We start from the raw sequence: 8,277 nt of genomic DNA, 5'->3' as shown, positions 1-8,277 counted from the left end.
TCTGTTGCTCCATCTTTAGACAATGGCTCCTTTGAGATACTTCATATCAGTGGGATGACATGACAGGTGCCCTTTTAGGATGGATGGATTTCCCTCGGAGTAATGGCTGCAAGGTTCATCCGTGCTGCTGTCTTTACTTTTAGAAGACTGTTGCTTGGAGAAGTTGGGTTTTAGGTGGAAGTGACCAATCGGATCCCAAGGTTCAGGAAGGTGTGCAGTGTCTGGTGGGCACACAGAGCCCCTTAGTAAGGAACCGGGCTAAGTAGAGTATAAAATGACCATATTGTTGCGTTTCAACCGATGTGCTCTTTTTTTATATATATACATCTGAATGAAGTGTTTGGTACTAAGCCGGCCGGTAGCCCTTGAGTTGGTCCACAGTCACGGCCACCCCATGAGTGGCACAAGAGCACTGTGCTCCAGAGGGATTTCAGGGGCTGATTCTTGGGAGGGAAATCATCAGGCCTTTCTTAGGGGGCACCTATGCATGAACGCACACCACCAGCTCTTCCGTGAGCGGCCAAGCACATTAACCCTCTGTCTTCCCGGGGATTCATGTTTGGCCATACAGTCTTGTTAAGTTGTTTGAATCCAGAGATATCATCCTACACAAAAACTCTTGGGGCTCTAGGATGCGAACGTCACCACAAACTGATCCAGTCTGGCCATCCCCGGTCTAGAAGAAAGCCAGATTTGATCCCAGAAGCACACACATGAATGGGCCCACGAGAACTCAGGGGCCCAAGCAGGACTTGACATGTCTCCAGTCGAGTTTGGGGGAGGGGCCACCCAACCTAGCTGGTGTGCTGGTCCATTTAAAAAAAATCCACTCTGAGCTTTGTTAATGCAAAGCTCTTTATCTGAGGAGCTCAAAGAGGTCTCTTACAGGTAAATATCCTTGTCTCCAGCTATTAAGAGGGGAGGCCAGGCCCGGGAAGATTAGGGGAGAATGCCTATTTAAGGTCACATAATAGGCAGGGACAAAGTGGAGACTCACTGCATAGCCTGTAATGGGATTTGTCCGATGTCTACTGTATCAGCCCCGGGATGCTGGATTGGCGAAGGCCAGGCTCCTGGCAAGAGCTTACATGGGCCAGTGCATCTTCATACCACTGAGCCCTACTGAGCGAGGGACGATAAGAGCCGCTGAGCACAGCCCTTCTGTTTTCCATACGGAGTGTCTGCGGATAAAGGATGTCACCTTGCTCCTACTACCTCTGGGTGGCAGAGCCCCAAGGAAAATCAAAGAGAGTCCTGACTTCTACCTCTTCCTCTCATTGGGCCGATCTGGCTCTTCTGTGACTTGTCTCTCACTCTGGCTCACTGTCATCGAGGAGATTCTGACCCACCGCGACCCCATAGGGCAGAGTAGACCTGCCCCTGTGTGTTTCCAAGGTTTTGAGCCTTGACAGGAGGAGAAAGCCTCATCTTGGAGCAGCTGGGGGTTTCGAATTGCTGACCAGCAACCTGAGGCCTAAAACCTATGACACCACCAGGGCTCCGGCATTGTCTGGGGGCAACTTATTAAAGAAATTCAACTTCTCTCGGTGGAACTCGATCCAGATCAGATCAGGTCATCCAAAGGTTGGTGTGAGTGTGGCAGGAGCGGTGACCCGCTGCTAGCCAGTCCAAGGTGACTCAGGGCGGCCCCGCGGGGACACAGTCGACCCGAGCCCCATGGGACGTTCTTGTCTTTATCTTCACAGAGGCAGATCGCCGGGCCTTTCTTGCTCAATTAATGAATTCATTAGCAGGCGCGTGTGGGTGTGTGTAGAGGGCAGTGTGGTTCGGTGACAGACCTCTCTCCCTGCCATCAAGTCCACCCTGACTCCTAGCGACCCTGGAGGAAGGATAGAACTGCCCCTGTGGGTTTACAAGGGGAGAACTCTTTATGGAGCCAACAGCCTGCTGGTCTTTCTCCCTTGGAGCAGCTGGTGGTTTTGAACTTCAGGCCTAGAGGATTGAAAGTTAACTCATATAACCACTGCACCATCGGGGCACCAGTGGTAGAACCAACCCATGAACGTCCTCAAAGGTCCATTCCTCGAGTGATCGTGATGATGGCGCAGGACCAAGTAGCATTTTCTTCTCTTGGGTCTCGGGTCCTCATGGCCAACTCAATGGTTGACTTCACAGCAGCTAAGAGCAGTCGCCGCAGCAGCATGTGGGAATGGACAGACAACAGAATGCCCTAACCAAACTCATTGCCACCCAGCGGATTCTGATTCATAGCAACCCCAGAGGAGAGGAGAGCTGCCCTGCTGGCAGCCTCATCTTTCTCCCTACGGAGCTGCTGGTGGTTTTGAACTGCTGACCTTGTGGTTAGCAGCCCAACATGTCACCCGCGATGCCACCATCTGTCAAGGTGAGTGGATTCGCACCTCTGACTTTTCAGCGAGCCACAGAGCGCTTAACTGCTGTGTCACCCCCAACATATTACCCGAGAGCCAATGGCAATATCACGTGTGTCTATATCTGATATTGTCATTTGTCCCCTGATGCACTTAATGAGTATATTCAATCTAATTATCTCAAGCATGTAACTATGTTAAGTTTATTAAATCCATGTATGCTGAAAACACATTGGCTATATGAACTACACTAAACAGATTCCATGGGAGGGACCCATGCAGATGAAGCTCCAGTTCAGTCGGTGGGCTGCTCGTGCTCCGCCCTCACTGCAGCGAGGGGGGCAGACCTGGGAGTCACCCTCCTCCTCACCCTCTCCTCAGCTTGCACATGCTACTCCCAGCTTCTCCTCTCTTGGCAGCTCAAACCCTGGGGCTCTCCAGAACCTTTTTACTTAGACATATATTGACCTGGCTCTTGCTTCCCCGGGTGAATGACGCCACAGGCAGCAACTTCCAAGTCATAAATTATCCCCCAGCCCCATGGTAACGGTCTGCTCAAGGTGGGGACGGGGGAAATCACTGTGTCTTCACGGGGCTGGATGGACGAGGGGCTTCTAGATGTCTATGTGGATAACTCTCACTCTCTCTTCTCCTTCGTCATCTGGCTGGCTCTTCTCTGCCTCTGACTGGGTTCACCCTTGTCTTCCCATGTGCTTTTGTGTCAAAGAGAAGCAAGGCCTCCTTCAGGGCCTGAGAAGCCAAGGCAAAGGAACAGGCTTGCTTTGGGATCTGCACATGTGTGTTGAATGAGCCGATGCCCATAAAGAGCCTGGCACGCTGCCTGCTGTGATTGTTGCCATTACTGTCATGCTTCTGGGAGCCACTGAAGGCCAAGGCAGAGCCTTGTTCACCCTAATTTCTCCAGGGTCAAGAACAGTGCTTATTGTGCATAAATATGAGGCTCTCAATCCATGGGAGAGGGTGGATGCCGGGCACATGCTGGGGGCTGGAGCTTCAACTTTGGATCGTCCTAACTTCCCCCGCCAGTTTCTTTGGCTTACACCTTTCCCTCTCCCTTGAGGAGATATTTTGAGATGTGTCCCAGCCCAATGGATATTCAGTTCCTTCCTCTCTTCTGCAATGTGAGGAAATTCTTTGCTTTTTAAAATTTCCAAAACCATTTTATTGGGAGTTAATACTGAATGTCCTATCATTCCATCGTTCAATCACATCAGGCAGTATTGTACAATTGCTACCGCAATCCGTTTCAAAGCATTCTTTTCCTTCTTGAATTCCTTGGCACCAACTCCCTTTTACAGCCACCACTGAACCCCCCACCCCACCCCCAGAAACCCTCTTTCTATTTGCTATCCCTATAGGCTCATCAATCCTGGGTTTTGTATACTAAAAAACAGAAAAACATATAACAAAAATTCAAGCTAGATGACATAACACATCCGAGATAAACCCCAATATGAACAACCAAAAAACAAACAGATACAGAAAATATTGAAAACCAGATCAGGCTGAAAGTGCATCAGAGGGGAGATCAACTGACAAGTTTTAATCATTCAAGTCAGGTTTATCATTTTGACCCTCTATCGTCATCGCTCCAGTACACTCGATTTGGTATCCATGTTCCTCCCATCCCTCTGCTCTGGATAGAGGGAAAAGACTTATTTCCTAGGTAGATCCCACAAATGTATGTTGGGCTCCCCCTGTCATCCATAGCCTTCTGCAAACCAGATTCTCACAATTTAGGCTCTGATACTATTCCCTCCCTTGACTCCGGATTATATGATTTACAATCCTTTGGTGACTGGTGTTGGTGTGTGTGTTAGACAGGGTTGTCTAGAGAGATAAAACCAGATTGCTGATAATTTTATGTATATATTTATAAAGATAGATATATAACACAAGAAATGAACTGTTAAATTATAAACAGATAGACATATAACACAAGTAATGAACTGTTAAATTATAAACAGATAGATAGATATATAATACAAGAAATGAACAGTTAAATTATAAAGCAGTACAAATGGCTCAGTGCAACTCACTCCCGTGAGAGAGTTGTGAGACACTAGCAGTCCTTCAAGTCTTGAGGGCCATCCGGTAGTCCTCTGTAGAGAGAGAGCTAGGCTATCCCAGCACAGGCAGCAAGACAACCAGGCAGGTCACCAACTGTCAGCCAGGTCACCAACTGTCCTCAGCTCCAGAGATGTAAATTTCAATCATGTGGTCTTAAAGGGACCTCAACTTACAGCGACACTGTCCACAGGCTAGGCGTCCCACAGGTAGTGCAGTCTGTAAATGGAGGCACCGAACAAGAAAAGCAGCCACACACTGGTCTGATGATCAAAGAGCGAGAGACAAGAAAGGCGAGGCTCACTGAGCCATTTATCTCTCTGCCCTTCAGTTAATCCCACTTGTGTTTATCGGCCAGGCCGGCACAATAGACTAACTATAGTGTGCTTCTACCATGTGTTCTTAGTTGACATCTCACTTAGATGGCTGCTTGTTTGGAAACAAGCCTTTAAGACACCAAACACTATTTTATCTGATAGTTGGGCACCATCTAATTTCTTGACCATACTTTGCTATAGCACCCACATCTCCTGTGTTCCCTTCCTGAGGGCAAGTACCTAGCAGGGCCATGATATAAGAAATAATTGTTCTTAAGTTAGAGCTAGAACTTAGTGCGAGCCCCAAACCCATTCCTGGATCTATGTCGCTGTTGTTTTTAATCTGTCTTTGGCTCCCTTTCAAAACCACCTTGTTAATTTATGGTAGAGAGGCTTATCAATCATCCCCCTGGGACATAATGATCTTCTGTTAGTATTGTCTTTGATTAGCCCCTGGTACTAATTTTTTAAATCCCTGTTGAAAGAAGAATATTGGGCCAATGTAGGCTAACTCTGTATGGCATAACCTGAATCATTCACTTGTACAAAATCCTTTCGTAGCTAGACGCTATTTTCAAAAACAATGGGAGTTGATTGTCAGGGATAATTTATAATAATATTCATTGAGACTGTGAATCACAGGTTTGCCAGAACAATAGATATCTTCATACAGCATGTAGGGCACTGATGTGGCAAGACCATGTCTGTCCACCTACCAACAGTTCCCTAATCTTGGTACAGCTGTCTTCTGCTTCCTCAGACACCATGCATTTTCCATCTTAAGTCCTCAGCTTACAAGTGTGTCTGAGGTACAGTCCAGTTCACCTGGTGGAGTTCCTGCATCAGATCTCACTGATGCAGCCCCTGGAGCATGCCTGGTGCCCTGCAGATCCAGGATTCAATGCCCCAGCATTCCACGGCACCCAGCCGGGTCCCCAGATGTGCCCAGAAGCCTGGGTCAATGTGGCCCATTTGATGCATACCATCAAGGACATTCTCCCCCCTCGGGTCCCCCAAAGCATCTTCAGTCATTCTTTCTACCACCTGGAGGTCAGTCCTCCTGCTTTTCCTACCAACAGTCGTATTTGTGTTCTGCCAGACATGTTTGCCCCTTTTCCCTCTCCTGACTCAACTTTCACATTAGTATCTGAGATCGTTAAAGATTACTGTGTCAATCTGACCGATAAACACATGTGGGGTTCATTGAAGGACAGAGAGATAAATGGCTAGGTGAGCCTCTGCTTTCTAGTTCTCAGGTCTCTTGCTTTCTGATGGTCGGACCAAGGTGCAGCTGCCTTAGCCAGTTCCTGCTTCAGCTGGCAAGGCTGACTTCCTGCAAGACATCCCTGAGGAGAAGCCACGTGGACCTACCCCGATGCAGCCCTGGGTGCCGGAGCACCCATGTGGAGAGGCCTGCCAGCGCTGAGATGCTTACACATTCACTGACTTGGCTTTCCTCCTGCAGTCGGCATCATGGTGTGTGTTTTGTGAGATGGAGGAGAACTTTGTGGATTGGTGTTGGACATATAGGTTAATGTTGGATATGTGGGCTTTGGCAGCACTGGGTTGGGATGTTTTCTTGATGCGCACTTAACCTTGATATAAAACTCTCTATACGTGAGTTTCTGTAGATTTGTTTCTCTAAAGTACCCAGACTAACACACAGATTCCTTCAGGTCATGAGGTGTTTCATGCTTTCATCACTGTTTTAGGGATGCATAGTGTCCCATCGTGTGTATAGACCAGAGGTGTTTGCACCAATCGTCTACTGATGGGAATTGAGGCTGCTTCCACCTTCTTGCTAGTGTGAACTGTGCTGCAGGGAACATGGGGGAGCAGACGTCTGTTCGTGATCTGTTTCTTATTTCTTTGGGGTATATGCCCAGTAATGGTGTTGCTGGGTCATATGGTATTTCAATTGCCATCTGTTTTAGGAATCACCATATCGCTTTCCACAGTAGCTGTATGTATTTACAAGCCCACCAGAAGTGAATAAGAGTTCCAATCTCCCCATGCCGCCCCCCCACCCCCAGCCCAGCATTTGTTGTCCTCAGTTTGTTTTTAATTGGGCTACAGTCATGGGTATTAGATGGTATCTCATGGTTGTTTTGACTTGCAAGGGAATTCTTCTCTATCTGCCTCATCTTTTCCCTCTAGACTAGGAAGGCAAGGAGAACCGGCTGGGGTGAAAGGTTTGAGTTGCTGAATGTTGTGAATTGTCTATTACTAAATCCTGTGGACCCTTCACTCAAGATCCAGAGAGTGCTCTCTGTGACCAAATGATACAGGTTGTTGGGTGTGAACTACCGTTGAGTGGGCGTCGACCTGACGAGGGACCGGAGGAAGTCATGCCCAGGCCTTCACCATCTTCCTGGGCATTGGTCATTGGGTCAGTCCGTCTCCCTGAGGGTCTCCCTCCATGTTTCCTGGACTGAACCAGATGTCCTTTCTGAGTCTTCTCTGATGGGGCCTATTCAAATAAACAGGCCACCCTCACGTCTCAGGAGCATTCAAGTGCATTTCTTCTCAGAGGGCACCTGCTTGTCAGTGTGATCGTTGAGCCATCCGGTCAGAGGCCTGCTGTCAAAGGCATTCTTGTGCTGCACTCAGCCCTTTGCTGAGACAAGGGAAATGCAGGGCCCGGAGTGTGAAGTCTGCAGAGACAGGGCATGGCGCTGTGACAATGGTGTATGCCAATCAGGTCAGTTCTGAGCCCTGCACATGCAGCTAGGGTCCTCCCGACAGCCGTATGGGGTGAGTGTTGGCAGCATCCCTGTTTACAGATGGGGAAGCTGAGGGTAGGTGAGAAGTGACATTATACAACCAGGTAGAAGGAGGCCATCCTAGCAAGGCTTCCAACACAGGTCTGCCTGGCTCCCAAACACCCCTGTTAGCCACCAGCCTGTACTAACATGGACCTCCTAAAAAAATCCAGGGAGGGGCTCCAAAGAGCTTGTGAGCCTTTGGAAACTATCTGTGAAGATGTCCCTCTTTGTCTGCATTTATCTGGAGAGCTGTGCGGGACTTATGGACCATTGGGAAGGGAGGTCAATGACGCTGCCCTGGAACGAGGAACCGCAGGTTAGGAGGTATTCAGATGGGTACCTGGCATGTGAGGTCCAGGAGTAGCATCCTCGCCTTACAGATGGGAGCTCAGGGTTCAATTCCCGATCCGTGCTCCTCAAGCCCAGTCGCTGGAGACTTACCTGTTGCTATGGCGCTGAGCAAGGTTAGTGGAGCTTCCAGAGGAAGACACGACTAGGAAGAAAGGCCTGGTCATCTAACAGCTGGTCAAGGAGAATGCTATGGACGCAACAGTGGGATCCACAAGCAATCGTGCGGGTGGTGCAGTCCCGAGCTGTTGCACACGGGGTCACCAGGCGGGAGAGGCTGTCTCGGCCGCAGCTCACAACAAGCATCACAAAAGATTAGCACCACAAGGAGGGGAGGCGTCAACCAGGTTGCAGCACAGCACTGATGAGACACACAATATTCCTCTGGTTCTTTGAGGCTTCCTAACC

The sequence above is a fragment of the Echinops telfairi genome, unplaced genomic scaffold (genome assembly GCF_000313985.2).
Source record: "Echinops telfairi isolate 266 unplaced genomic scaffold, ASM31398v2 ScPeMD7_7412;HRSCAF=8450, whole genome shotgun sequence".
Taxonomy (NCBI): Eukaryota; Metazoa; Chordata; class Mammalia; order Afrosoricida; family Tenrecidae; genus Echinops; species Echinops telfairi.
The sequence above is the reverse complement of the archived record's forward strand: the minus strand, read 5'-3'. Positions refer to the sequence as shown.